We start from the raw sequence: 25,086 nt of genomic DNA on the forward strand, positions 1-25,086 counted from the left end.
ACTGGCTTAGGGAACAAAAAAATATTGCCACAGCAAATGTGAAGGATGTTAACAAAGCAGGCTCTGCCTTAGTTATCAGGTCAATATCAATAGTGTGTGCTGGAAAAGAGATGAAGTATATATCACTGTTATATGGATTGCTAGTGACACCAGTACCTTGTAACAGCAGTAATCTTCAGATTTTTCCTGCTAGAAAAAACAAGAAAACTAGCAGATGAAGGGGTGATTTGTCTGTCATATAATGTGAGTTAAACTGATGGAAAACTAAGTTTGCTTCCCTTTCTTGATTAAACCTAATTTACTATAGAAGCAAGGAGGTAGAAGAGCATGCAGTCTTGTCTGTAAACTTCTCAGTGTTTGATGTTAAAAAAACTCTCATTTGTGCTCCATTTGTTACGTTCAGATTGAACCCCTTCCCTCTGGAATTTTCTGGAATACCAGACTGTATAGAAGAAGAATGAGGAGAACAGTTGTTTCTTCCATACTGTCTTACAAACGTATTCACAAAGAAAAAATTAATGCTTGCCATCATGGATCATACAATGGAGCTCAGCTTTTATAATGTAAAATACAGTAACTTCAACCACTTATTCTCTGTCTTTCAGAAACATTTGTTTAATTAAATTAAGAAATAACTTATTTTTTTTCCCCCCTCAGGGTAACAAGTAGGTAGGAATAACTGAAAAAAAAAAAAAAAAGTAGAAAAAAAGCTCTCTTAATTTGATACTGCTCCCACTCTTCCCTAAAAGAGATTATACCCGGATCAATGTGTTTTCAAGCAAAGAATTATTAATAAATAACCTTTTCTAACAATCCATAGGTTGAGTCTGTTTCTAAGATGGCAGTCCAGGCAGATCAGAGTGCACAAATTCCACACAACTCATCAGGTAGTGCTCAAATACATTAAGTCATATATTTATCAGGCTTTTAGAGTAGGAATGTTCACATAACTTGTTTAAAATGTTCCTGTTCTGTTTGGAGACACACAAAACCTGGAGTTGTTGGATTTCAGCATTATCCCTAACGTAAGCTATGGGTTGTAATGTCATGAAGGCTGTCATAAATTTCTGATCCTGGATCCTATCAGCAGCTGGAGCAGACTAAAGTACCTGAATCATTTTGTAGCTGTCCTGAGTTTGAGTGAGTGGTGGGGTTTTTTGGTGGTGGGGGAGGGAGCTATAGAGGTGACGCCCTGTGAGAAACTTCTTGAAGCTCACCCAGCTCCAAGTCAGCTCCACCTCTGCACCAAAACTGAGCCAATCAGTTGTGCCTCTGCGATAACATATTTAAGAGGAGGAGTCAGACTTGTGAGAAGGAGTTGCGGCAGCTGCATGAACACCAAGATCAGTGGAGGAACAGAGGAAGAAAGGAAGGGGGAGGTGTGCCGGAGCAGAGACCCCCTGTATCCTGTGGTGAGATGGCAGGGCGGCCCCCACTGCCACCCATGAAGATCTATGGTGGAGCAGACACTGATTTATGGCCTGTGTTTTTTGGCTGGATGATCAAGGTGCTGTGCCCGAAGAAGGCTGGGGTCTTGTGGGAAAAGGTAGCCCCGCTGTTGTAGTTCAGCACTGGAAGGATTGCAGCATGCGAGGGTGTGCCACTCCGGAGCAGCTCAGGAAGGGCTGCAGCCTGTGGGAGGGACTCCAGTTGGAGAAATTTGGTGTCCCACACCGGAGCAGTGTGGGGAACGCTGCAGCCTGTGGGAAGGACTCACATTGGAGAAATTTTGTGGAGGACTGTCTTCTTTGAGAGGGGGACCATGATGGAGCAGGGGGAAGAAGTTCCAGAGGGTCCCACCACTGGTGATGGAAGAAAAGGCAGCACTGACTGCACCCCCCATTCCTTGCCACTGTGCCACTGGGGGAGGAGGTAGAGATATTGTGAGAAAAGCTGAGCCTGGAAAGAAGGGAGGGATGAGGGGAAGGTGTTCTCAAGATGTGTCAATGCTTCTCACTGTCCTACTCTGTTAAGTGTTGTTGTTAGTGTCTGTAATTAATCTGTCCTTTTTTCCTTTCCCTAATGAGTCTGCCTTTTGCTCATGACCATAATGGGTGATCTGCCCCTCCCAGTCCTATCTCAAACCCCAATCCTGGTTCATCTGTCCCTTCTCATTGCCAAAAGAGAAGGGAGGAGTGAGTGGCTGTGTGGTGTTTGGCTGATGAGCAGGCTCAAACCACAACAGTAATCTGGTCCTGGCTTTTCTTTTGGTAATGCACCACACTTCTGTAGCACTTGGGGTATGTTAGAAGAGCAATGCACAACCCACAGAAGACCTTGTGGAGGGCTTTTTTCATCAGCAGGGTGTGCTAACCTAGGCCATCCCTAGAGCCAACATGCAAAGGTCATAGGTTAGTCACTGTCTGAGTCTTACTCTGTTGCAAATGCTCCATACCCTCCATTAACACTAATGGGTATTGTGTGCAAAGACACCAAATACTAATGTTTCAGAAATTATGATCCCACTTAAGCAATTGTACTTTTTCTGGGAGATTCCTGAAATACACTGTGAGGTGTGTTAAAGGAGCTATGACATGGCTGAGGTTAAATAAAAATGCATATTGTAAGTATACATTATTTCCTTGTTTCTAAAGATCATGCATAAAACTGGCAATTTTGTTCCTTATGCATGTTAAGTCATAGCATAGATTATTTCTTGATCTTCTGACTCCCAAACAAGCTTTTTCTCTTTCCCTTTTTTTCTCCCCCCCGTGCCACTGAGACCACACACTGATTGAAATCCGTAACCTGGCAGGGTGTGAGAGCGCGCAGGCTGCGGCGTTCCCAGGCTCCATCCACCATGTGTCCAGGTTCTTCAGGAGGGGCGAGGGAAGCTTTGTGCCCCTGCAAGTGGGACACAGCACATCGACTTCCCAGCTCTCACCCTACACTCTGATTGTCACAACAGCTTATAACAGATTAGGGGAAGTGGCTTTGACTGGCATGTTAAGAAAACTAGTTGACATCAGCATACTCAGCTAGGTTGGCCTAAACCTGCTAACTCCCCAGTGGTACCTCCAAGCATAGATATCCTTTGTTTGATCAATGAACGGTGTTAACAATTAAAAGCAAAGCACATGATGGCTCTAGTGCATCCTTTGCAATCCAATTTCATCTTTTGCTGAGAGCCAATAAAGAGTAAACAAGAAACTGAGATAAACTGGGCTGATAAGGAACAGAGCTGTATATCTCCTTGGCTTCATTTGCACAAGTCCTAGAAATGTGTCTGTGAGCAACCACCAGACTAAGATTTATTTGTTTGCTCAACTTGATTAATAATTTTGCACTTTTGACTTGGTTTAGTGTTTTCTTTACATTTGTCCAGATATTTGAACTGGATAACTAGCAAATGACAGCTTAAAAGGCATTAAGTAGGCAAATATACAAACACACCCTGCCATATCTGCCTTGGGTTTTCACGTGAATGACACATGTCAACCTGATCAAGGCAGAGGGATGCAATGATTTACTCTTTCTGAAATTGCTCACCTCCATGTTTGTGTGAAAGGTTGTTCAAGTAAATTAGTTTCAGTCAATAGCACTGTGGAGAAATGGGTAAAGTGCTAAACAGACAGGTGGATCCAGTCAGCCTTTTGTGTATTTTTGCCAAATCTCTGGGAAGGGTCAGGGGATCATATTTCCCCCTGCAGCAGTAAAAGCCACAGAATTCCTCCTGGTTGCTTTGGGATACCAGTTCTTATGTCTCTCAGGGGGTAGGGTGGGTGAAATCACCTCTGGTGGGTGCAGCTCGGTTGGGGGGGCAGCAGGCAGGATTTAGAAAAAAAGCTTAGAGCTTCAGCCTAACTGGTGTAATTTTGAGTGTTTGTGCCCAAAAGCTTGTCTGCTTTTCCAGAAACTACCTCCCCCTGAAAAACTTGCTTCTAAAACTATAGATCTACAATGTTATTCCTCATGCAGTGTAGAGGACAGGGTTTACCTGTATAAAAGAGGTGTTAAGCAAAGCAGAACATAGATTTTGAAATGACAGCTTAGGGTTGGACATGATCAAAGTTAGATAGGTGTAAACAGTATCCTCCTTGCACCATCTTTAAGTATGTATTTTAAGGTGAGATGATAAAGAAACCTAGAGTCCTTGCTAGCCCAGATGGATGGGCATTCTGCCTCTCTGCTCTGTGCTCTCTCAGGGACCCAAAACAACATTCACTTGTGTTGTTTCCACCCAGAGAAAAAGTGTTAATATTGGTGTCAGCAGAGTATGTATCCAATAATTGAAGTCTCTGAGGAAATAAAAATCAATTCTTGGCTCCAAGTCCAGCAATATTCTGTATCAGCAGAACTGTGTAATTACACTTTGATTACAGTGGTTATAGTACAAGTTAGTTAACTACTACCAAAATGAGGGGGCGGAGAGGAAGACAAGCATTTCATCTTTTAAGTCACATTGTACTTTGTTTCTGTCAGTGTTTAGTCCTGCTAGGGGAAAAAAAAAAAAAAAAAAAATGGAGATCTTTCTGTGACTGGGCAGGATGAAGAGGAAATCTGCAAAGCTATGCAGCACAACATGGTCCAAACCCACATCTTCCTAAATCTTGCTCGTGTTTATCCAGGGGCTTGTCTTTTTTTAATGTTTTGTTTTGTTTTATTTCAGTGAAAATATTTCCCTTGTTACAATAAAAGGAAAACAAGACTGACAATAATTGACATTTTCCAGAAATTTGTTGATGTTTCAAGCTCTACCTGTCAAGTCCTGCCTAAAGACTCTGGTTTTCTAGAAGTTCCCACACATCTTCCTTCTAAGCTGTGAAGGAAATGCCTTTCTGGTTATCACCAACATGTCATTGTGGGAGGGTCACATTTTTGCACATACAGTAGTGCAGTTCCAAGTGAACCACAAGTGGGATTTTATCCTACACCATGACAAAGGCATTGAGATGGGAAGGATAAGTAGGCTGCGCTGTAGGCATCAACAACAAGAACACCTTGCTCACCTGGATGGAGACTAAAAACATTATTCACATCTTTCCTATTAAATTATATGAAAGGCCTACATCCCTGCAATCCCCCACACTGTCAGATGTTCAGAGGGATACAAGGTCCTGCCCCAGATCACTGAGAGCTGGAATGGGAGCTGGTAGCAACCCAACAAACGGCTGTACTGGGGGTTGTGTGCTGATTTCATCCCACTGAAGATCTCACTTCTGTCTCTGTAAGCAAATTATCATGGTTTCCTGCAAGTGGGGTGTTTCTCTTTTGCTGCATGCAACCCTATGAAATATTTGTCAAGGTGAAATGGAAACAATGTGTGAAACATGATCGGCATTTTGTAGTCAGAACTGCAATGGTTAATGAAATAATCTTATTGATAATTAGAAATAAACCCAAAGATTTTAAATTCACTTTAAGTTTGGAAGAGTGTAATGTATTTTCTGGAAGTCCTGAGGAACTCCATCTTCTACACTGACAGTTTTATTCTACACATTTTGTGCTTTAGTTGCAAGATAAGGTATTCAAAGAGAATTGCAAGTATCCGTTATTTGAATAGAGCTATTATTCTTCAACTCAGCTGAGAAATTAATTTCTGGAATCAAAACAATGACAAAATATTCTATTTGTAATTATGACATATGCAATGTATAGAGAGTATACACATTAAATTGTCCTTTTACATGGTTGGTGTAACTTTTATTTCTTTTGAAACTGTTTTCACATCTTGAAGGAAGCGACTGAGAAATGCACAAGGGCAGCCTTCATTGTGACTATTATATATCCATAATACATTCAGAATATATTCCAATCTTCTTTGCTATAACCTACCTAAAATATGCAAAGTTCAGGACTGAAGCTGAACCTTCACTAGTCCAGGACAAACTGTCAAAGCATTGCTGAGGGATTTGACCAAGCATTTCCAATTAATATCATACTAAATCCGTGTGCACAGCTTTAAAAATTGAGCCCTGAAGGACTAACCTGTTTGCCTACATTCTTTATTATTATTGTTATATCAACAGAATTTGTAGAGCTAGGTAACATTAGTTCATCACTGCCACCACCTGGTAAAACGCAAAAACCCTATATTCATGAGTACAGGTGTTTTGGAAAGGTAGCAAAGGGGTTAAACAAAGAAGAAAGAGCAAATCTTGGGGGTAATCATCCTAAACCAATGCTTCAATGTGGATTGGAAATGTGCAGACCCACACAATAGCTTCCGGTCTGCCTAGAGTGGAAAGATAAAACCAAATCTCCAGAGATGTAGGTGGCTTGGGTTCTGTTTTTTGTTTTGTTTTGTTTTTTAGCTGATTGATTGATCTGGTTGTGGGTGTTTTACAGAGTAGACAGAGTGACTAGTTGAGGTAAACCTGGCTAGGTAAAATAATAATAGCATCCTTCAGATCCTGATTGGTCTGCCAAATTGTTCAATATAGTCTCACCGGAACTTGATTTTCATTCCTCTGAGTGTTGACAACCATTTGCCTTCCTGAACAAGGCGCTTAAGACTAAACTGATGGCTGATGGTCTGTCCCTTATTTACACTACCATCTTCTTCCCTCACTTTCTGGTACCCAGATAAATGGCTCTGGGCCATTTATCTCCCAGGAACACTTTGTACTCCTCCTAAATCTTTAATCCTGCTTTATAACATCACGTCTTTAATCATGTACTGATTCAGCCCTTAGCCCAGCTAGATACCTGCCTGTTAATCAACCAGTGCCAGGAATTCATGAGCTCCATGTGGGACTGCAAGGTACCCACAACAGTGCAGGAGTTGGCGTGTGGCACAGTCCCACACAGGAGTGTATCCCAACCATCTCAGCATTTACTCCTTCCATAAATGTTGCCATGTTCTTCAAATGTGTGGAGATCTAATGTAATATTAAACGGGGAATTTCTGGGGCAAATGGGAATAATCTGTGTTAATGCTGATTGGGAACTGGGTATTAGTTTTTGGGCTGAGTTTCCCTGAAGGAGCATTCCTTGCTGCAGGCCATTTTTGCTGTTCAAGGACTAACACATTTCATACAATTTTAATAATTGTCATAAAAAATATACCAAAATTTTAGGTCACTGGCTTCTCCTCCAGTAGAAAGCTGCAATGCAAGATTTCCTGCAAGCTACTGGTCAGAATAGGAAGTCAATATAAATGTAATAAAGAAGAATAATCTGGACAGTGGCAAGGTGGCTAAAGTCACTGTTCTGTTGATGGTTTTATTTCCCTCCCCATTTTAGCTTGGCACCTTTTATATAACTTACATTATCACAACTGTTTTTGTGCCAGGAGGAGTGAAGTACTCTCCTGTTCCAAGCTTCTGCTACTTTAGATAAGCCAGCAATAATTATTTCTGAGTGAAACAAAATTAACCCTCACAATGGAGCCTGAGTCCATAGCTGTGTTCCAATTTGGAAGTCGTTTGTCTTGGGATACAAAAACCTTGATTCCCCATAGTACCAAACTACGTTCTTACAGACTCAGAGTTATACTGGCAAACTAAAAGTCTTAAAACCAGTATTATAAATCTGTCATCATTGTTTTTTTTGTAACTCCATGTTGCTATAACTTCACAGTGAGGATTATGCATTGGGAATAAAGTATAGATGAAGACTGTCTCCCCATTAATTTACAAACTAGAGACACAGTTGTCTGTACCATTACAGTGCGAGGAACTACTTCTGTGAGTCAGGATTTCTTGTGTGTCTGTTTTGATTTGTACACCCCAAAGCTTAAATAAGACGTAACGGAGGATCAGACGAAGAAAATAAGGAAAATGCTAACAGTTAAAAAGGGAAGGAGTAAAAAGCTGAAAGAAAGCGATGAGATGAAAAACATAAGAGGTGAAACAAAGGTTACTAAATGACCTGTTGAAGTCCCAGGGGGATCTTGTTTTAGCAAACCCTGTTCCTACAACACGTTTCTCTTGCCTGTATTTTGAGACTGTTAATGCTACTATACTTGATGCAAAAAGTACAGCACAGCAGAAATAAGGGAATACCAAGTGTGTTCTCTGGTTTTAGACCTACACAGGGGAATGGATTTCTACCTAGGTAATACAGAAGCTGTCATTTAAAGGTAGCATTAACTGAGTCCCCATCAAATTATAGAAAACAGGCAAAATAACAGAACAGAAAAATGAAAGACAACTATAGAGAAAAAAAATAAATGCTGATTCTCTGCTTTAAGGTGTCATGTGACAGTTACATATGTCAGCAGATAGTGTGATATACTGGTCTTAATCTGCAGAAGAGTGGTATCCGTGGAAGACGCATCTTGGTACACCTATCTTCATATTCCATAATCTGTTAGCAAGTGCAGCTCTTCTGGCTGATAAGAAGAAGCATTTCTGCTGACTCCTCCCACTGAGTAATTCAGTAAAACCACAATGACAAGCAAAAACATACCCTCATGCATTACCACAAAGAGATTTAGACAGCCAATAATCCTGAATCAGGCATGCCCACCTGTAGCAAGCCAGACATCTGTTGATGGCGTGTTTGAATACACAGCGTAGATATACCCGTCTAATCCTTCACACTCATACATAGGTCACGTTATACTGCTGCGGTGAAGTCTAGCATTCCTCTCTTCCCAGTTATCCACTGGTGTGCAATTAGAAGTGAAGCAGTCAGACAGATGTTGAGCAAGCACTGAGACGTCACCATTCATCATCAGCTAGCAGATACTGAACTTGGCTGACTACCCCAGCTTAATCAGATAGTTTGGCACACTGTCTCTCAGCACTAGGTTTTTCACTCAGGATCTTAAATTGTACTAAAAGTTCACTCTGTAAATCATGTAAAACTGGGGGATGGGATTGGCTTTGCTTTTTGCCATCAAGCAAAGTTATTAGAAATTCAGACCTTTTACAAGCTGTTTGCTTCTCTGTTTAAGTATCACCTTTCATCCCAAGATAGCATCACTGCCTATTTAAAAGAGAAAAGGGCATTTGGCCAGCTATTAAATTGAATTCCTTTCCTCCATCCTGCATGTGCTTAGTCTTGCATACAAAGCATAAAAGTCAAAACCAAAGGTCTAATAGATGGGACCATAAGGAGATTCACATGCCATCTCTGAGTAAAAGAGATCAAACAAAGACTTTCGGGAGCTCAGAAACATGTCATCATATGTGGTATTTCTCTTGTCAGCAGCAAAGCTGTCTCTAATGCACAGCACACTTAGCAAATCAAGAATGCTTCAGGCCAAATTTGGGTAAAAGCTAAAGCTTTGCCTCCCACAGGTTTTATCTGCAGCTGCTGAAGCAAACATTTCTACCTCCCCTCCCTCACTGAATGGGAGATTGTGTTTCAGACCATTGTTTTCTGTAGACACTTATTAACCCTGTTGAATTTAGAGCAGGGGATTGTACTCAATATCTATTGATTAGCAGTCAGTGCTGCAGTAATCCTTAGGCCTTGATCAATTTGGGCTGTTGACTAGGACTTGGTACACAGCAGTGCCCTTTTCAGCAGTCATTGATATGCATGCAAGGATGTGGGAGAGGCAGGAGGGAAGGTTAGTGTGAAGTCAAGTGTTTATACATTACAGGAAATTCCTGGTGAGGCGATGGCAGCTTTTATCATAGCCTGACAGAGTCCAGGGTTTAAATCATGCGAGCATACATCAAATCAAAACACTTCTTGAGACAACATCGGAAAACAGAATCCATTATTCAGTGACTGCAAACAATAATAAGCTTCACCTGGGTAGAAAAAGAATCAGCAAATTCTTCCAAGCTCATCTCCTCCAATTAACAGTAATATGATAAAGCTTTACGGATCGTTTGTTTTGTCTCTTTGCTCATCCTTTCTGCTCAGAACTGAATGTGATTTGACATAGCACCTATTTCCAATAGGGAACTGCCTTCTCCAAAACATGTCTCTTGCACTGCAGCCAAACTATATAGACACCTATTTATTCAGAGTACAGCTTGACATTTTTTTTTGACATGCTGTTCATTTTGTCTTCCTGCTACCTTTCATTCAGTATTGACATCAGCCTCTGATTTACAAGCAGGGATGGTGTTACCTTGGGAAGACCCTAGCATATCCTTTTTCCAGCTACCCACGACATCTCCCCTCCAGCTCAGAAGCCTGCATAGCAGCTCACCAAATTATAAATTCCACAAAATGAATAAGAAACTGCAATGCCTTTTTTATTTAATATTCCAGTCTGAAAACAATGGCGATTCAGAACTGCTAATTCAGGAGCTATCATTCTGGTGTGTGAGCATAAACCTCCAGGAGAGGTATAGGGCAGACAGCTGAGGACAGGATTAACTTCAGCTAAGTAAGTTTTGACCCTTCATGAATCAGAGCCCTTTGAAAATCAAAATAAGATATCAGAGTGTGCAAAATTCCAGATTTTGATCTTTGCATTTTTAAGAAAAGTGCATTTAAGGAACTTGCTCCTAGAATAGTCTGAAACACTGGAGATATATATACTTGTATATTAGTAAAATACAATTGTGTCTGTGTATTTCCTGATGGGTTTCATAGGGTAATTCCAGGGGATGGTTGTGGTTAAATTCCAGAGAAAATGAATAAGGTCTTTGAGTATGATTGGATGTTATTGGAACAATCTATCCGCTGGGACACCATAATTCTTTTTCATATTGAAATAGAGTACTGCTAGAATTCTGAAACAAGAGTAGTTTCAATTTAATTTTTCTGTCATCCATCCCTCTCTATATGCTTCACCCTGTATGTGAAGAGAGCCTTACTACAAGCACCACACAGAAAGGGAACAATATAGGCAAAAAAAGCATCTGAACATCCTCTAACTATGGACTGCCTTCCCATGGACTATGTAGTAACCAAGTATTCCACCTGCCCAGTTACTAGTGCAATGTTGTTTGTTAAAGATGACATTTCTTACTTATTGACAGGAGGGATTCAATCACAATCTCCTTTCTTATACACACTTATTTTTCTCATGACCAGTTTTCACTGAATTCTTGAAATCTCTGCTTCACTTAAAAGGAAATTAATAAAATCTAAAAGACATTAGTACAGAACAGAATACAGAACAAATCAGAACAAATAGGTGCTTGCTATATATTCACAGAATCACATAATGGTTGAGGTTTGCAAGGACCTCTTGAAATCATTTAGTCCAATCTCTGCTCAAGAAAGGTCATCTGAAGCAGGTTGGCCAGGACCATATCCAGTCAGGTTTTGGATATTTCCACAACCTGTTCCAGTGTTCAATAACCCTCACAGTAAAAAAAAGTTTTCTTGTGTTGAAATGGAATGTGATGTGGTTTAATTTGTGCCTATTTCTTGTCCTGCCAGTGGGCTCTACTGAGAAGAGTCCCTCATCTTCACTCTGTCCCATCAGGTAGGTATACACCTCAGTAGGATTCCCCCTTAGCCTTCTGGTCTCCAGGATGAACAATCCCAACAATCTCAGTCTATCTTCATATGAACAAAGTTCCAGAACATTCATCATCTTCATGGCCCTTCACTGGGCTTTATCCAGTATGTCCATCTGTCTCTTGTACTGGAGAGCCCAGAACTGGACACAGCATTCCAGATCCATCTCAAAAGTGCTGAGTAGAAGGGAAGGATTACCTTCTCAGACCTGCTGACAATTCTCTGCCTAATGCAGCCCAGGGTGTTGTTAACCTCTTCTGCTGTGAGGGCACATTCCTGGCTCATGCTCAGCTGCTTGTCCACAAGGACCCCAAGGTACTGTCTGCAGAAAAGTTTTCCAACAGGTCATACTCCAGGTGTTTACAGGTGCATGGTTTATTCCTCCCCATGCACAGGATTTTCACTTCCACCTATTGAACTTCAATAAATTTCTCTGAGCCCAATTCCACATCTTGTCAAGGTCCCTCTGAATGGCAACACAACCGTCTGTTGTACTGGCCACTCTTCCCAGCTTTGTATCATCTGTGAACTTTCTGAGGGTGAAATATGTCCCAGCATCCAGGTCATTAATGAAGAGATTAAACTGGAGTGGCTCCATGAGCTGGGTTTGTGTGAGAAGTAGAGTTTTTGGTAGCAGGGGAGGGAGCTACAGCAGTGACCCCTGTGAGAAGCTTCTCCAAGCTCTCCGGCTCCAAGTCAGACCCACCGCTGCACCAAGGCTGAGCCAATTAGCTGTGCCTTTGCGATAACGTATTTAAGAAGGGACCTGGGAGGACGAGTTTGAGTTGTGAAGAGGAGTTGCAACTTCTGTGTGAACACTGACGTCAGTGGAAGAACAGGGGAGGAAAGGTTGGTAGAGGCACGTTGGTGCAGAGCCCTCCTGTATCCTGTGGTGAGATGGCAGAGGCTGTCCCTCCCCCACCACCCATGGAGGTCTACAGTGGAGCAGATGCCAACCTGCAGCCTGTGGAGGACCCCACACCAGAACAGGTAAATGAATCCAAAGGAGGCGAGGACATTGTGGGAAGAAGCAGCACCCATTGTTGTAGCTTGGAGCTGGAAGGATTGTAACACATGGGGATTATCCATGCCAGATTATCTTGGCAAATGCTGAGACCTGTGTGAGGCACTCAAGTTGGAGAAAGTTTGTGGAAGACTGTTTCCTGTGAGAGTGGGACCATGAGGGAACAGGGGAAGAATGTGAGGAGTTCCCCCCCACCCTGAGGAGGAAAAAGTGGCAGGACTGACTGTAACTTTCATTCCCTGTCCCCTGCACCACTGGAGAGAAGGAGGTAGAGATATCAGGAGCAAAGCTGAGCACATGAAGAAGGGAGGGGTAAGAGGAAGGCGTTTTTAAGGTGTAATGTTTTTCACTGTCCTACTCAGTCTGTTAAGTGTTGTTGTTAGTGTCTATACTAATTTTAGGGGTTTTCTTGCCCTAACAAGTCTGTCTTTTGCCCATGACTGTAGTGGATGAGTCACTCCTCCCTGTCCTTATCTTGATTCCTGAGCATTTTGCTTTATTTTATCCTTCCCAGTGATGGGAGGGAAGGGAGGAATGAGCGGCTGCATGGTGCTCAGTTGTCCTTCTGAGCTCAAACCATGACACCTCTGTATTGACCTCTGGTCACCACTACTGATTTATCTCCAGCTAGACTTTGTGCCACTGATCCTAGCCCTCTGGCTCTGCTGATTAGCTAGTTTTCAATCCACCTCACTGTCCACCTACCCAACCCTTACTTTGTCATTTTGTCTATGAGGATGTTATGAAGACGGTGACAGAAGTCTTGCTAAAGTCAAAGTAAACAGCATCCGCTTCTCTTCCATCATCCACCAAGCTAGTCACTTCATTGCAGAAGGTTATCAGGTTGGTTAAGTATGATTTCCCCTTCGTAAAGCAGGTCTGGACATAATGACATGACTAACTGACAAACATTAGAACTCTGGGTATAATTTAACCTACCTTTGCTACACGCTAGCCAGTGTAAGATAGTACTTCAAAAACCATATGAGTAATAGTAAAAGAATATGCTAACAGACAAGATGAATAACAAATGTGGGTACAAAAGTACCTACAAACAATTTATGTGTGCATATATATTTAATGTGGACATTAGCTGCAGCTAAATGTGATTATATTCATTGCACTCTGGGAGTCACAGTCTGGTATGGTTCATGGGTGATCCAAGACTAATGTTTGTTTTCTGTGAGGTAGTCCATGCCTTACTGGAGCCCTTATTGACAGCTGATGGTCTTAAGGTCTTCGTATAATACACAGGATAAAAATAAGAACTTAAATTAAAAAAAAAAAAAAAAAAAAGAAAAAAGAAAAAAGAAAATAAGAACAGAATAAATGTCTTACTAGGTAACACTAATGGCTCATCTTGCATAGTATTCATGCAGTGGCAGTAGGACATGCTATCTGAGGAGAGCACATGAGATTGGCCATATTTTGCACTCTGTTCCTCTCATATTGCCCCAGCATTTCAAACAATTAGAGAAATTAAAGTATAAAACCCTTCTTAGTTCTTTTAGCATCCATTTCTGAACCTAGTGTCCATAAATCTGTTTAAACTTTTCTTGGCCCTGTCATTACCATTTGTTTTACAACTTCCTGCAGCAACAAATTCCAAAACTTCTCTACCCACTGTGTAAATACACACTTTCTTTTACTTGTTTTAAAATGATCCCTTTCCAATTTTATTGAGTGTCCCTTAGCTTATTCAGTAAGGACTTAAGTAACAGTTCATTCAGCTTGTTCATTGCCTCTGTGATTCTGTAAACTTTCATATCCCCCATGCAGCCTTCCTTCTGCTCTTCAGACTGAAGACTCCTGAGCGTTTCAGTTTCTCTTCACAAGATGGCTGCTTCATCCACATGACAATTTTATCTGCTTACCCCTGTGCCTTTCTGAAAACCACCACATTCCTTTTGAGATGCAGCAGCCAGAGCTGCACACCAAATTTTTGTACAGAAGAAAAATGGTGTCTTCTGCCCTGTTTTCAATACCTGACCTGATGATGCCCAGCATTGTGTAAGGTTTTTTTGGCTGTAGCTGCACACTGAGCTGCTGATTTCAGAGAAATATCAAACAGTGACTCTGAGATCTCTTTGCAGAGTTGAAGTTGCCAGGTCTGAGTTCTGAGCAGAAAGTCAGGCTGACGAGCCAGGCATGATTTGGAGGAAAGGACTTCATTAGAAACAAAACAGAACAAATCAAGACAACACAAGACAATTTGCACTGTCCTGACACTCAGGAGCCCCCACTCCATGCCTCATCTCTACCTGTAAACCTGTAACTCGCCCACCTTCTCCTGCTCATCTTCTTTAGTTAAAATGGAGATCTAAGCCATGCACCAGACCTCCTTCAAACACCCAGTTTCCCCAGTTCCTTATACCTTTTATGCATTTGCCATACGACCCACTTCCCTGACACCAGGACATGTAACTAATGCATCCTCCCATTCTTCCACTCTTCTGTACCAACCCCAGACACCCACACAATGCCTCCTCACTACTCTTTCCTCTTGCCAATACTCTAGCCTTTTATCTTCTCATTTGTTCCAGTATTGGGCTGTATATTTCTTCCTTCACTTTTACTAGTTGCTTGAGCCTTACCAGAGCATACACCTCAGAGCACGTTGAAGCACTACAGTGGATGCTAAGGAACATACAGCAAAACATTATAGGAGCCATTAATTGCTGCCTTACAAAGAAGTTAGTACAAACCAGCTATACCATGATGATTGCTATCCAAAACCTTGCCTTATAGGAAAGATCTTTGAAGATTGTTTTAGCTTTTTCCAGGATAAAGGTGAGAGGTGAGATGCCTCCTATGTGTTCCAGGAGCAAGAGGCAATGATCACTGTGTCTGTCTGTGCCTGCCTCTGTAAATAAAGTAGAAGTAATATTCAGAAATGGGTTGAAGCCACATCCTCATCCTAGGTGGCTCACCAGAACATGGCCAGAGAAGTGATGTTCTGTCACCATAAGCCTGTTTGTGTGGTAGACTCTATTGGGTCTATTTGGTGTATAGTTTTATTATGTTCCTATAAAAGCTGTGACTGGGCCACAGAGAAAAAGCAGCTCTTACCTTGTCCTTATAGCACACGCTGGTATGGGGGAAGCCATCCTGAAAGAGGGGAATGTTGTGCCTTCCCTAGGGACCACCCAACATGCACAATGGGGAGCATTTTTCAGGCTGAAATTAACTTGAAAGGGAGGTGATAGCCATCACAACATCAACAGTACTGCTGGGGTTAGGAAGATGAAATGGGGAAAGGAAGTTCTGCATCACTTCTAAACAGTCTAATTATGTACTGAGAGACCCTTATTGAATCAAATAGGGCAGAGTATTGCAGCTAACAGAATATTGCAGGACTGGACTTGCAGCCAGATGTCTGAGACTTTGTGGTGATTCTTTAGAATCTGGTTGCTTTTTGTAACACATTTTCCATTATTTTAGTGAAATAAAGAAACAGACGCTGTGAATTAGATTCAGACCTTTATTTCTTAAAGAAGTCAAATAGATCTGCCCATTCAGAAAGATATTCTGTTTATTCTTTCGTTAAGTAACATTGCCCTGTTGTAGTGTTTGTTGACTTGCCCCTGCTTTCTCACAAGCTTTTGTGAGAAGAAAGATAATCTTCTTCTGGAAGTAACTACTTGCTTCTGAGGTAGGGCCACAGAGGCTCTGACTAGTGTGTGGCTCCTGCATCACAACTCACCTGCTCAGATGGCCACTTTCTCCATGTATACAATATCTGAGAGGTGTAATACCTAAAATCATATTGGACTTACTTAAAAATAAAAGGACTCATCATTAGTTAAGACTGGCATTTACTCCTTTATTGTGAGATAATAAAAGCAGTGGATCATGCCTGATCTGTAATTCTCTCTGAGAAATTAAGAACAACTTTTGGCATTTCTGGCAATTCCATTTGTGTGCATTTTCTCACTCTTTTCCATGCATTCATCTGTCAATAATTGTTGGTAATTATCACTAGGTAATTAAGCAATAGAACTCACAGTAACAGGAAATTCTTGAAATGAAATATCTAGGAGAATTTAGAAATTAAAATAGAAGCTTCACGTATACATTTTTTAAAGGATAAATTTTCCTGTCTCAGAATATGTTATCCTTTAGCTATTCAAGACAAAGAGTGAAAAGCTAAGTGAGAAGGATTATTCATTATTTCCTAGCTTCAGAATTCCTCTGCTATTTATCACTGGCCACTTCAAGGGAGCATAGGTCTTACCCAGAATATAGTTCCTGTGCACAGAACAAATGACAGTTAAAAGTCAGATCTTAACATGCAGTCAACTCCTACACATATGGCAGCAATATTTATTTTACTACTTATAAATCTAGTGGTATCCTAGGTGCAGCTTATTGATGGATCTCATATCACCATAGGGAAAGTTCACACCTGAAGAGTAGAAGGATGGAAAGTTAGGCTTTAACTGTGCCAAAATATCTGAAACACAGTTTTCAGAAACTTTTTCTCACCTTTATCTCCATCCATTGAAACTGCAGAGTTTACAAGCAGTCATTTTATCAATTCCTTCTTTGGACATGCAAAGTAGAGCTCTTTGTACTTCTGCCTACAAAATGAATAAATTCCCATGTATGCTGTCAGTTTGTACACCTCTAAGACTTGCACCTGTTTCATGCTGCACAGTAAGTACCACTGTGTGGAAAACACCACCCGACAGCCAAACAGCATGTGGCCTTTAAAGCAACTGTAATAGGAAAATCTTGCAGAAGTGAATTATTTTCATTCAATCATTTTGGTTCACAGTAATAACACTGTTCAAGAGTTGCAAAGAGATCTACGCATAAGCAAGTTTAAGTTTCTCCCTGCCAGTGGAAGTAGAAGAAGGCTAGCTGCATGAAATAACACAATGATCAGTTTTTACCCACAAAAAAGTTATCATGCGGCCTGTATTTATTTAAGTAAGTAGGCCAAAATGACTGCTCAGGGATTTTCCTGGTGTCTCTTTTTCACCAGATGTGAGGTTTTCTGGGTTTGGACTTGTTTTTTCAGATTTCTTCCAGGTTTTTGGTTTTAGTTTGGTTTTCTTTTTACAGGGTGGGAATAAAGAGGAGGAAACACCTCTTAAAACTGGTGTAAATGTCGGGAAGGGGACCTGGGACATAGTTGGTCCTTCCTAGTGGTTTAGACCAAACAGAAGTTTGCCTTCTTGTGAGTGAGTCCCAGCTAAGAGCAGCCCTGGAAAGAAGAAGATATGGAGCTGGGACAGAAGACTGGTGAGGAGTAGACTTGCTCTTCCTGCTCCTTCTGGGGACCCAGGCAAGGAATTACTAATTTAGGATGGTCCATTTCCTCCTCCTTTTTACTGCCTGATTCTGCCATAACATCACATATCCCATCTCAGACCACAGAAGCAGTGGCTGACAGATTTTTAGGGATATAGTAGAAGTAAATTGTGCTTTAGTGTAGAGCATACTGTAAGGTTGGCTTCTCCTGGAGCTAAGGTAGGGTTGTAACAGGTAGTTTATGATCCAGAAGGACTTTCCTGTTGATGATAACTGTATCTCTAAGAGACAGCGAATATATGTTCACATCTAGGTACCTTAACTTTGATTTCTGTGCTTTTGTTTTTCTACACTTTACATGTCCTTAATTATTATGCCAAATTTGTGTTCATGGAAGTAAGAATTGTGCATATACTTACTAGTATTCATTAAGGGAACAGATGGCTTAGAGTATATATTAGCACTACTGGTGTAAATCCAGCCAGCTGAATATAGATTGAAAGCTATTTACATCCAATACATTTTTAATGATTCCTGTATCAGTTTGATAATGATATCAGTTAATGAGTTGACTGAATACAGATCTAGCTCCTACCTCATAAATTTTTTACCTGCTATGCACTAATTGGTAAATGTAAACAGGTTGTCCTAAGAACCCTAACTGAATCTTGATTTTGCTGAGGTTAGAACACTAGGAAAATCATGACAATTTGGGAGACTGAATAAAATACATCAAGGCAGTAGATGTGAGGGGTTTTTAATTTTAGCAAAGCTTTTGATACTGTCACAGTATCCTTCTGGATAAAGTGTCCAGCATACAGCTTAACAAGTACGCAATATGAATGGTCAACAATTGGCTGAAAGGTTGGACTAAAAATGTTGTTGTAAATGAGATAACATCAGGCTGCTGGTCAGTCACTGGTGGTGTTTCCCAGGACTCAATTTTGGGGCCAGTTCTTTTCAATGTTTTATCAATGACCTGGACACAGGAGTTGTGTGCATTCTAAGTGAATTTGCTGACAAAACTAGATTAGGAGGAATTGTCGATTCCCTTAAGGGTAGGGAGACCTTACAGAGAGATATTGATAGATTAGAGCACATGGAAGTCACCAACTAAACAAAATTTAACAAGAATAAATGCCAGATTCTGCACGTGGGACAGTGCAATCCTAGATGTACGTATAGAGTCAGGGATAAGAGGCTGGAGTGCAACCCTGCAGAAAGGGATCTGGGGATTTTGGATAATGGTAAGCTCAATATGAGTCAACAGTGTGCCCTGGGAGTCAAAAGGGCCAACGGTATCCTGGAGTGCATTAAGCATAGTATATCTAACTGGTTGAAAGAAGAGATTGTCCCACCATACTCAGCATTGATGCCTCTTCATCTCAAGTATTGTGTGCCATTTTAGACTACACAATATGAGAAGGATATAAAAATAATAGAATATCCAAAGGAGAGCAAAAAAAGATGGTGAAAGGACTATAGGGCATAATTCATGAGGAATGGTTGAGGATACTAAGTTTGTTCAGTTTAGCGGAGACTGAGCAGTGACCTCCTTTCTGTCTACAACTTCCTTATGAAAGGGAGGTGCTGATGTCTTCTTACAGGTGTCCAGTGATAGGACATGAGGGAATAGCTTAAAGATGCATCAGGAAGTTTAGACTGGATACTAGGAGAATGTTCTTCACTGAGAGGGCGATCAAGCACTGGAACAAATTCCTCAGGGAAGTGGTCATGGCCCCAAGCCTGCTGATGATAAAGAAGCATCTGGACAACAGTCTTCGTTATGTGGTTTAACTTTTAGGTTGCCCTGTGTGGAGTAAGGAGTCCCCTTCAACTCAGGATATTCTTTTACTCCTAGTTTTGTTTGGGCTTTAAAACAGCTTACTTATCATATTCCTAAGCTTTTCTCTGAAGCAAGTACATAAAGGCAATGAAAAAACAAATTAACATTAAGAGTGGTGAATGGACAACAGCACCTGAAAAAAATAAGTGGAAATGAAACTTTCCACTTACTTCCAGGTAAGTCCAACTTTGTCCTGATCAACTCCCACTTAAAGTCAGGCACGTGCTTCACCCCTGCAACACCCAGGAGCTGGTATGGTGCTGCCTGGGGGTACCAGTGCCCAGGGGTGCTCTCCCCGTACCTGCAAACACCAGCTCTCCTCGGGGCATTATTCCCAGCATACACAGACAACTACACAGAAGGCATTTGAAACTTCATCCTCTTAACAGCAAAAGTAAAAATTTGGACAGAATCAGAAGGGAGAAGGAAAATACTTTTAATTCTTCCTACTTCATTTATGCCAAAATATAGTTTTCAATTCCCTGAAAGAACAAGGAGTGAAAAAGGGTCTGCCAAAATTACTTTGGTGAGGCAACATATGCAAACACTGAATGAACAGAGCCTGGCCTTGGCATGTGGAAGTTTCTTTGCCAATATTCTGAACTGAAAACAGAAGGACACAAACATAGCCATAGACATTTCCCTGCTTCTGTATCCTTAAATGATTGGTATTGTATTTAAATGATTTGCATTACAGGAGAACTCATATCAGTTTACCCTTAAATATATTACATATCTTAATACTTCCATTAATGCCCAAGTTTTTCCTCACTGACCTTTCCACAAAGCTATTCAGAAGCTGTTGATAAGGTTCATTGCTAGTGAACAACCACAAAGAAATGACTGTATTTTTACTTCTCAACATAGCTATGAGGAAGAAAAGTTTTAAAAATACATACTGAAAAGCTTCTATTCATTTGAAAAGATGGTTTAGGAATGAGTTTAGTTTCCAGGTACACTCATCTTTACAAGGGAATATTGTTACTTCATGAACAGCATAAGATCTTGCCACATTTTGTAATATCACATTACATCATCACAAACTAAAATCTGTACAGTCCATGGCTTCTGAATCTTGACATATCTATTTCCCCTCTAATAATTAATTATTTGACCCATTTAATTTAATGAATATTTAGCTTTCTTGAATGTCCATATTTCCCTTTTTTTCTATGACAGTTACACATTTATCTTACTATTGTTACATTTATCTCTCAACATGGTCATATACTGCATATATTTCTTTGCCTTATTGATACAATTTCAAAAGTCTTATATATATAAAATATGAAATATTTTAGATAAACAAATGTTATATTTTTCCTCTTTACTCAAAACCTAACAGGACTATCTCACAATTTTATAATTTTCAAATCCATTATCTAACCTTCTGAGTTTTAAACATAATTTTTTCAGTTTCACTGTTCCTTTAGATATTTTTTATATCTCTGCTCAAAATCCACCTTCTTGGGTTTTAGATAATTTTAAGTTTTGGTCAAAGGTTTTGAGAAATACAAAATAGAAGTCATCTTGCCATAATCACAGATCAACACTGAAAAAAAAGGACGTTAATCTTTTTAGTATATTTACATCAGCATAACATTAAATATTAAATTGAACATGGACCTTTTCCAACTGCAATGTGTATTTTTAGCCACACCAGTCACACCTCTTACAATCACTCAATGTTTTGTTAAAGATTCATCTCCACTGTGAAACGTGATTACTTACTGATAAAGTTGACCAGTAAAAATATCAATTTGTTCTGAATTTTACTACTGATACTTTATTAAAACAAAGGTAAAAACCAAAATGACATCGAGCAATGTTTAAGCAAAAGTCCTTGTTTTTATGGAACTGCCCTTTGCAAACTTTCATTTTGGAATGCAAAGACTATCACTTTAATTATATGTCTATTATCGGGGGATATGAAAGTGTGTATTAAATTAATGAAATGGATTACCTCAGTTACACAGTGGTTATTAACAGGAAGAGCTCCCAGTTTTCATATTATGTACATCAGTAACTTTAATTGCATTAGGCTGAGCTAGGAGAGCTATTTTAGGAGATATTTTAACAGCACAACAATTTCTGCTGGCTTTTTGCCTGCTGTAGCTCAATTTCTGAGGGTTCCCTCATAAATGCTAACTTATTATTTCTGTCAGTCATGCTTTAGCAAACACAGCCTCATTAAAACTACCCTGAAGTGGCTTCAGTTTTGAAAACTCTCCCTTGATGTCTCCATGAGACAACTGGTGCTGGAGGGCTATTTCTTGCATTTGGGTTAAGAGATAAGAGTGTTATAGAGTACAAATTTACAAAAGACCAGTTTTGGGGCCAACAGCAGTAAAAATGATGGACTGTGATGAGCTCAGGCTTTGTAGGATAGGATACAAAACTGCCTATGATATTAAAAGTATGAACCAAATTATCTTTTAAATTATGGTTTGCAAGCTCTGATACACAAGTGTAAAATCACTTAGCTGTCAGCTATTGGTTAATAGTAACTCAGTGACCTGCCTTGCTCCTGCTGGGAGTTGTGAGCAGAGGTTTATAACGGGAAAGGCACAGCATTTCTTCTCTGCTAATAATGTATTACATGCTGAAGTCACTTTATCAGAAGCTCCTGGAAAGAGAAGGCAATCTTCCTGAAATTGGTGAGTCTTACTGAGATCTCCCACTGTTATACAAGAGCTTCAGATCCTGTGCTAGGGTGAGGAGACCTGACCAAAAGGATTTCCCACAGCTTGTTCTTGAGAACGTTGAGGCAGATTTATCCCTCATGATGTAACTTCGGGGAAGATACTTCTCTCTAACATACATCTACCTGCATGCATGAAAAATATCATTTTGGTGAACCTACTGGTCTGCTGCATTACAACAGCAGGTGTCTGTAAATTTAAGGACATTTCTCCTAGAGTCAGAAGTACGTTCAGTAAAGTTCTCTGCAGGTCAAGGCCTGAGGCAAGAACATGAACAGCGTAATGGAGGAGGCTCACAGGGACTAAACATGAGTTGTTATACTTTCTTATCCCAAAGGACTTGAGAGCATCCCAGGGAATGTGGAAGGATTTAAAATACAAGGAGAGAAAGCAGTCTCAGCCCAAATCATGTAGCAAACCAGCAGTGTTTTCATACAGTTATGAGCAAGTGGAGATCCCTCTAAGTGGTAAGACAAGTCTGTTGCCTCAGTACGACCTGCATTTGTGCCCAGTGCAACTGTGTGAGCTTCATTGCCAGACACCAATAATAGATCTTGCCTCTAGTCCTAAACACATAGCAGAAAGAATGGAGTAAAATGGGATGTAGCTTAAGAAATGGCTAAGTTACTCTGGCTAAACAGCTAAAATTTTACCCCAGACTGCACAGGATGTAAGAACTGAATTGCTTATCTAATGTTCATTTTTATTTGGTTAGGTGGTTATACAGCCTTATTCTCAATTCATTTCAGTAAGTTAGAAGCATTTGTTTAACCTCACAACCTTGTTATTTAAATCATGTACAAATAGGGAACTTGAACCTGAAACTCAGTTCCACAAAACACCTAAGATGTCTACTTTAAGAGATGGGGAGAATTTAAGTGCTGAAGTTGGAAACTGCACAACTGCCAACTCATTAGTAACTTTAGGCTCCTAATACTCTAGTTTCTCAATTTCTTTTATTATAATTCTTTAACTAAAAGACAGGATTCCTGTTACCAGCTATCTAAATGCCCTTCTGGGAGTACTAAAAGCCTAAAAAAAAAAAAAAAAAAATATATATATATATATATGAAAGAGAGAGAGATATATCTATATGCATGTATGGATAGATACGTCTAATGTAGAAACACACCTCATGTTTTCTTCAATGATCTAGAATGAGAAAAAAAGAAAACCCATAGCAGTACCTGCCTCTGTAACCCTCCCTTTCCTCATATCTATCTATACAGTCTTTGTTACGAATGTAGCTGGTTGAGATCTGAATGCAGGGGACAAGTGATGATCCATTTAGGACAATGTCAGGAAGCTGTAATTTAAACAGTGATATCAAAGAAGGCAGGGCTGGCATTGATAAATGCGCACAGATGATGGACTGTGCTAGGCGTGCATGGCTGCTCTGCAGAAGAGGAAGGACTGAATCAGGGAGGAGGGAGAGAGGACAAAGACACTGTGCTAAGGTGTTGCCCTGAGAGGAAGGAATGGTGTGAGACCTCTGCCTAAGGATGGATGATAGAAGATAAATGAGTACACAAGCAAAGAAAACTGTGAACAGACTGAGTGGTGGAAAGGGAGAAACCTGTGTGGATTGAGTGGTGCCAGCGAAGTTGAATGTACTGGTAATGTTCCATGTCATGAGCTGAAATAACTTAGTGGAATCTGCCTAGAATATGAGAAACTCAGAAAGTGCCAATGTGGTGGGTTGACCTTGGCTAGATGCCAGGTGCCTACCAAAGCTACTCTATCACTTCGCCTCCTCAAGTGGACAGGGAGAGAAAATACAACAAAAGGCTCATGGGTTGAGATAAGGACAGGGAGGTCACTCTGCGATTACTGTCATGGGTAAAATAGACTAAACTTGGGGAAATTAATTTAATTTATTGCAAATCAAGTCAGTGTAGGATAACGAGAAATAAAAACTAAATCTTAGAACAACTTCCCTCCTATCCATCTCTTCTTCCCAGGCCTAACTTTACTCCTGATTTCTCTCCCTCCTCCCCCAGAGTGGAGCAGGGGAATAGAGAATGGGGGTTGTGGTCAATTCATCACACATTGCCTCTGCCACTCCTTCCTCTTCAGGGGAAGGACTCCTCACTCACCCGTGTGGGGTCCCTCCCAAGGGACACAGTCCTCCCTGAACTTCTCCAACATGAGACCTTCCCACATGGTTGCAGCTCTTCAAGAACTGTTCCAGCATAAGTCCCCCCCAGGGTCACAATTCCTTTCAGAAAACCTGCCCCAGTGTGGGCACCTCTCCGTGGCTCTACAGGTCCTTCCAGGAGCCTGCCCCAGTGTGGGCTCCCAATGGAGTCACAGTCTCCTTTGAGTATCCACCTGCTCTGGAGTGGGGTCCTCCATGGGCTGCAGGTGGAGATCTGCTACACCATGGACCTCCATGGACTGCAGAGGCACAGCCTGCCTCACCGTGGTTTTCACCATGGGCTTCAGGGGAATCTCTTCTCTGGCGCCTGGAGCACCTCATCCCCCTCCTTCTTCACTGACCTTGGTGTCTGCAGAGTTATTTCTCTAACATATTCTCACTCCTTTCTCCATCTGCAATTGCACAGGTTTTCTTTCCCCCTTCTTATTGCAGAGGTGCTACCACGGTCACTGATGGGCTTGGCCTTGGCCAGGGGTGGGTCTGTCTTGGAGCCAGCTGGCATTGGCTCTGTCAGACATGGGGGAAGCTTCTAGCAGCTTCTCATAGAAGCCACTCCTGTAGCCCTCCGGCTACCACAACCTTGCCACACAAACCCAATACACTCTACCCCTTGCCTCTGTGAATTAAATATTAAAGAATTATCATTAAAATCCACATTCAACACACAATCTTCACAATCTTCACACACAGCAACAAAAAAGAATTGCCAACACCAAAATCAAAATAACAGCATCACAACACTAAACGGAAGATACATTTTACACACAGTCCACTCATC

Source organism: Tyto alba, unplaced genomic scaffold (assembly GCF_018691265.1).
Source record: "Tyto alba isolate M040663 unplaced genomic scaffold, T.alba_DEE_v4.0 Super-Scaffold_40, whole genome shotgun sequence".
Classification (NCBI taxonomy): domain Eukaryota; kingdom Metazoa; phylum Chordata; class Aves; order Strigiformes; family Tytonidae; genus Tyto; species Tyto alba.